General features: G+C 39.8%; 1 protein-coding gene across 1 annotated transcript in view; it reads right to left on the reverse strand.

Annotated features, from left to right (window-relative positions):
- The window catches only part of PSMD14 (proteasome (prosome, macropain) 26S subunit, non-ATPase, 14), a 110503-nt gene extending 107776 nt beyond the window's left edge, over positions 1–2727 (reverse strand). Inside the window, exon 1 of the mRNA XM_011947104.1 lies at positions 2160–2727. The gene's annotated coding sequence lies outside the window, so the exon portion shown is untranslated. The remainder of the gene's footprint in view (positions 1–2159) is intronic.
- Between the last annotated feature and the right edge of the window lie 3273 nt (positions 2728–6000).

Below are 6000 nucleotides of genomic sequence, written 5' to 3' on the forward strand. Positions count from 1 at the left end.
TTCACTATATGACACTAATTTTTATCTTCTTCTAGACTCTAGACCTCATTTATAAAGTGGGGATAATATCTACTTTGCAAGTCTGTTGTAAAAATATGTTCAAAGCAACTTATAGTGTCTGGAACATTCAAGGTACTCAATAAATGTCATTGCTATTCTTATTGTTATAATTATTGTTATTATCATTTTAGAACTAGCAGAGACTATTCCAGTTCTCCCATTTCACAAATAAGGTTACCAAAGTACCACACACAAAGCAGAATATGAAATGTCAAAATGACTGCAACAAACAGGGAATATGACAAGTTCCTAAGCAAGAAATGACATGGATATTCAGGCAAGGCTTTCACAGGTAGACACTGAATTATTAAATGAACATTACTACAAAATTAAAAATTAAAAAAGCATAATGGCTTCTTGTTACTGAAATAAGAGGACTAGATTAAATAATCTCTTCCACTTCTAAGATAGTAACAATAAAAACAGCAATAATAACTTTTATTTTCATACATAGGGTTCACAAACTATATACTAACAAGTACATGGCCAGTATAAAAATAAGATAGACCCATGTCAAAAAGATTAAAATCCAGCTTTTTTTTTTTTTTTTTTTAGACAAAGTCTCACTCTGTTGCCCAAGCTGAAGTGCAGTGGCGCCATCTCAGCCCACTGCAACGTCCACCTCCCATGTTCTACCTCCAGCCTCCCGAGGTAGTTGGGACTACTGGCACGTGCTACCATGCCCGGCTGATTTTTTTGTACTTTTAGTAGAGACATGGTTTCACTATGTTAGCCAGGCTAGTCTTGACCAGGCTGGATCACCTCATGATCTGCCCGCCTCAGCCTACCAAAGTGCTGGGATTACAGTTGTGAGCCACCGCGCCCGGCCTAAAATCCATCCAGCTTTTTAATTAAAATGGCAATATATTATTTACCAAGCACTTCAGGCTGAAACAAACAAACAAAAAAACCAAACTCCCAAAGTCAACAGGTGAAGCATCAATGAAAGATCATAACTTGAAACCTTTCTTCCCTTGGCAAGATTTAGGGACAAATTCAAGACAACATGCAGGCTTTTTCACTAAATAGCACTTCACTAAACACACCTTAACTGTAGTTAATTCAGAACTACTATATATCTTAACCTCTAAACTTCAAATGAGTCAGCTGGTAGGTAGCCTTACGTGACAGGAAGGCCACCATTATATTAATCATCTTCACTAAAACTGTGTTCATGTTTTTGTTATTTCAACAGTATCAGTGCATGTCTTGCTGCTTTTCTCAAACACATTAAGTCAGTAGCACTAAAAACATACTTGTGACCAGTGGAACAAAATCACTTTCACACTAGAACTCTATGTTATGCTAATTTTTAAACCCTCTCCCCTGCCTTTCCATAAAATTTTTATCAACTTTTGGTTACCATTTATTTTCTCGAGAATTTTTCGTTCAGTCACTAGGTTTATAGACTCAAAAGTTTACATTCTGTTTCTTTTGACAGACACAGAGCTACATCCCCAGGAAAATTAAGTTGCAAGATGGAACATACGGTAGCAGATTTCTACTTAATACGAGAAATGTAATCAATTCACCAACAATTACTCAATTAGTATAATATTGAAAGTAAGTTAACAGGCACAGTAGCATACTTTGTTTTTAAGATATTCAAGGTCCAAAACCAGTGTATCTGCAGGACTTTTATTTTTTGGAGGAAGTTGAAAACCTAACACTAACAGAAAAAGGGTCAAGGCTTACAGGAAGGACAGGAGATAAAACAAACGTATTCAATGGGAAAGTTAATTCTACTCTCTCTCCCTTGTTTCCCCGGTCTGCTTTGAAGTTTTTCAAGACAGGAACAACTACGGATAGAGCACAGACAAACATGCTATAAACAAGGATTCTCTCAGAGAGAAGAGGTTCCCATTATGTGAATTCGGCCAAGCAGAAAAGAATGGAGAAAGGGGACAACATGCACACCTGACCCTGCCAGAGATCCCTGAGAGCAGGCGAAGAGAATGAAGGAGCTCGGGCTCCTCCCTCGAGGCCCAGGCCTCCAGTGGCAACTCAGCTGGGCAACGTGACTCAGGAAAGCACGGGGCTGGCGGCGGCCTAGCACAGCTGCCTCGCCGGACCTCCCAGGCCTGCCTTCTGGGTCTTACCTGAAGGCGGGCGGGAGCCGGATGCCGCGATCGGGACCCTTGTCTTGCCTCTGCGGTGACGTGAAGACAGAGGCAACAGCAGCAGCCGCGCAGACCCGACGCGGTTCTGACTCTGCGAACCGGCGATGAATCAGCCCGATTCCATTCAAAAGAGTTGCCCGGGCCTCTGCCGCGAAGCACTTCCGGGTTCACTGGTCTGCTTCGGCTTCCGTTCCCCGACGGCCAATTGGAGACGACGGGGAGACAGGCGGGTGTCCAGAAGGAGAGCTGGGGACAGACGGCGCGGGCCGCCCGGCGTCTCCAGTCTTCGCAAGTACTATGAGGCGGAACTTAGCGCCCTGGCCGCTCGCGCCCTGCCGACGCCTCCTTTTTCTGTCCCTACCTCTGCGCTCTCCGGCCGCCGCTGTGATCTAGGACCGGGGCACATCCAGCCCAGGAGGCGACTGGCTAGGAAATGGAACTGTTAGTATTGCGAAGCCCAGATCCCCTTTTGTTTTGGTATTCACTACTATTATGGTCCTCCTCAAAAACGAAAAGATTCATTTGAACTAGATTTAACTGGTTATCTGAGAAGAAAATGTTTTAAAAAGAAGGGGGATGATGTGATTAGAGGGGACCGGTAAGACGCCCTTTTCCGTAAGACCGCTTTATCCACCTCTTGTCATAATTGCTTTGCAAGGATTCGATTTCAGGAAAAACTAATGTTTCCCAAATGTTCAAACCACCTATTTTACTCCGAGTTTAGTTTACAGGGTTTAAAGAGTCATTTATTCACACTTCTCCATGTAATTATCAACAATCACGTTTTACTCATGATCTACTTTTTGCTAGGTTTTCAAAAAGCAAAGTTGCACAGGATGTACTTGACAAGTTGATATTACACTCTAGGTCTAGGTACAGTCTCTGTTTAAGGCAGCTTCTTTACCACATTCCTCTCACTTTCTCAAATATGTTCCAAATAACAAGCATCTTTAAAGCATTCCTAAATCGAGAGTGGCAATGAATCTACTGGACAGAGAGTGGGGAAAGATTACAGCGCCTGGATCCAAACTGATTTGAGTAGCACAATTGCATTAGACTTTTGCTTTAAGATATTCATACCTCTAAAAACACAAAGATTATTTTACTCATAGGTAATATTTGGATCCACATCTTTATGCTTCCCCCCTCAAACCTGTGCCTCTCTATTCATTTTTGGGGGGGAAGGGGTGAATAACCCCATCCTCCAAATAATTTTCCTAATCAGAAACTTAAGAGTATAAACACTTGCCTCTTTTTCACCTCTCCCCACTGGCCTCCCAATGAAACCATGAAATGTGTAATCTCCATAACAGCTTTTCCAATCCACTACTTCCCCTTCTAAATACTCCCCACTTTGATCTTAACTCAGACCTTCCTCACTTCTTTTTATTTTATTTTATTTTGTATGTATTTATTTATTAATGCATTTTTGAGTTAGGGTCTTGCTTTGTCACCCAGGCTGGAGTTCAGTGGCACCATCTGGGCTCACTGCAACCTCCCCCTCCCTGGGCTCAAGCAACCCTCCCACTTAAGCCTCCCAAGTAGCTAGGGCTACAGGTGCTAGCCACCATGCCCAGGTAATTTTTTATTTATGTTTTTATTTATTTATTTTTTTTTAGTAGAGACAGGATTTCACCATGTTCCCCAAGCTACTTTTTTAGAGTGTTCTTTGATCTTTCCGCCTTCAGTCTCCTTCCTTTTAATCCGTTCTCCACCTCATTGGTAAAAATGTTTGTGATGTATATGGTCATGCTCCTTCTTTACGTAAAATTCCACTAGTGGCTCCCCATAACATACACTGTAAAGGTAAAACAAAACAAAACAAAACAAAAAAACCCTTAAACTTTGTTTGGAGCACCTTTTGCTCCAGCAATACTAAAGTATTTAACTGGGGAATAAGATGTTCATAGGGCTTTGAAAAATGCTAACATATTCCTGAGACTGTAGAAGGTGCTTAGGGTGTGCATATGCCTAGGGTTATGTGAACGCTCAAGATAGGCCTGAGAAGGCCCTGAGCTCTAACTTCTGGGTGACCTTGAGGCACCACAGAAGCAAGAAGTGAAGGCTAAGGCAGAATTATTTGGTTGGTAGGTGCAAAAAATTGTGGTTTTGTCATTTCAATGAAATTAATTTTGCACCAACCTAATATAAAGTGCTTGGCTGATTGTTGAAGGCTTGTCCCAACGTAAGTACTAAAGCCCTCAGGAAAGACTTGGAGATTTTTTTGGTTGAAGGTGTTTAAGGAAACCTGTCTCACTAATCATTAACTGACCGCTAAGCTAATTGAGCAGAAACCTGTGTGGTCACACACAATAATACAGACTTTAAAGAATTCGTTCATAAGCTAGGTGCAGTGGCACACATGTGTAGTCCCAGCTACTCAGGAAACTAAGGCCAGAGGATCCCTTGAGTCACCAACTCAGACCCTATCTCTAAAAAAAAAAGAATGAGTTCAGAAAAGTCACTAAACCAACAACTACTACAACAAACAAACGACAGTGAAGCTTGGGGAGCGGGTAGAATCTGATTTCCAGTGTCGCACATTATATTATTTAAAATGTTCGGTTTTCAAAATAGTTAAGATACATGCAAAGAAACAAGAATGTATGGCCCATACACAGGATAAAAATTAATCAATAGAAACTCACCCCGAGGAAGCCTACATGCTGGATTTACTAGATAAAAAGGCTTAAAATCAGATATTTTCAATATGTTACAAAGCTAAAAGAAACCATGTCTAAAGAACTAGAGGAAAGTATGAGATGTTTCATCAAATAGATGATAAAGACAAATCATTTTTTAAAACTGAAATAATTCTGGAGTTAAAAAGTATAATATGCCATGACAGAGACAATTTTTAATTTTTTTAAAATAAAAATAACAAAAAGTTATAATAATGTGAAAAGTTCACTAGAGGGGCTCAACCCCAGATTTCAGCAGGGAGAAAAAAAATCAACAAACTTCAATTTAGGTCAGTTGAGAAGATCTAGTCTGGGCAACAAATTGAGAAGAGAAAGAAGAAACATGAACAGGCCTCAAAGTACTGTGGGACACAATCAAGCATACCAACATGTGCATAATGGGAGTTTCAGAAGGAGAGGAGAAAAAGAAAAGGGCAGGCATAATACTTAAATAAAAGAATGGCCAAAACTCCCTAAATTTAATGAGAAATATTTATCTACACATCAAAGAAGCTTAACAAATGCCAAGTAACATAAATCCACACCTCGACACATTGTAATTAACCGATTAAAAGTCAAGGGCAAAGAGAGACTCTTGAAAGTGTCAAGAGAGAAGCCACTCATCACATAATCCTCCATGAGATTTACAGTTGATGCCATGAAAGCCGAAAGGCAGTGGGATGACATACTCAATGTGCTGAAAGAAAAAGATCATCAAGTAAGAATTTTACCTCCAGCAAAACTATCCTTCAAAAATGCAGGAGGTATTAATACTTCCCCAAAATGTATGTATATACAAAGATAGAATTTGTCACTAGGACATTTTCCTTGCAAGAAATACTAAAAGGAGTCCTTCAGGATTAAATTGACACTAGACAGTGATTCAAATCCACATGAAGGAATAAAGAACGCCTGTAAAACTTAACTACATAAATAAATATGAAAGTATAATTTTTTTATTTGTGACTCATTTTTCTATTTGGTTTAAAAGACAATTGCATGAAGCAATAATTATAAGTCTATATGGGCTTATTGTAAGGTATTAATATGACAATAACAGAAGGGAGAGGAAGGCGGGAAAGAATAATAGAGGAATGAAACCGTATAGTAGCAAGTTTTTGTGTACTATTAAAATAAAG

The sequence above is a fragment of the Colobus angolensis genome, unplaced genomic scaffold (genome assembly GCF_000951035.1).
Source record: "Colobus angolensis palliatus isolate OR3802 unplaced genomic scaffold, Cang.pa_1.0 Scaffold259, whole genome shotgun sequence".
NCBI classification, from domain to species: Eukaryota; Metazoa; Chordata; class Mammalia; order Primates; family Cercopithecidae; genus Colobus; species Colobus angolensis.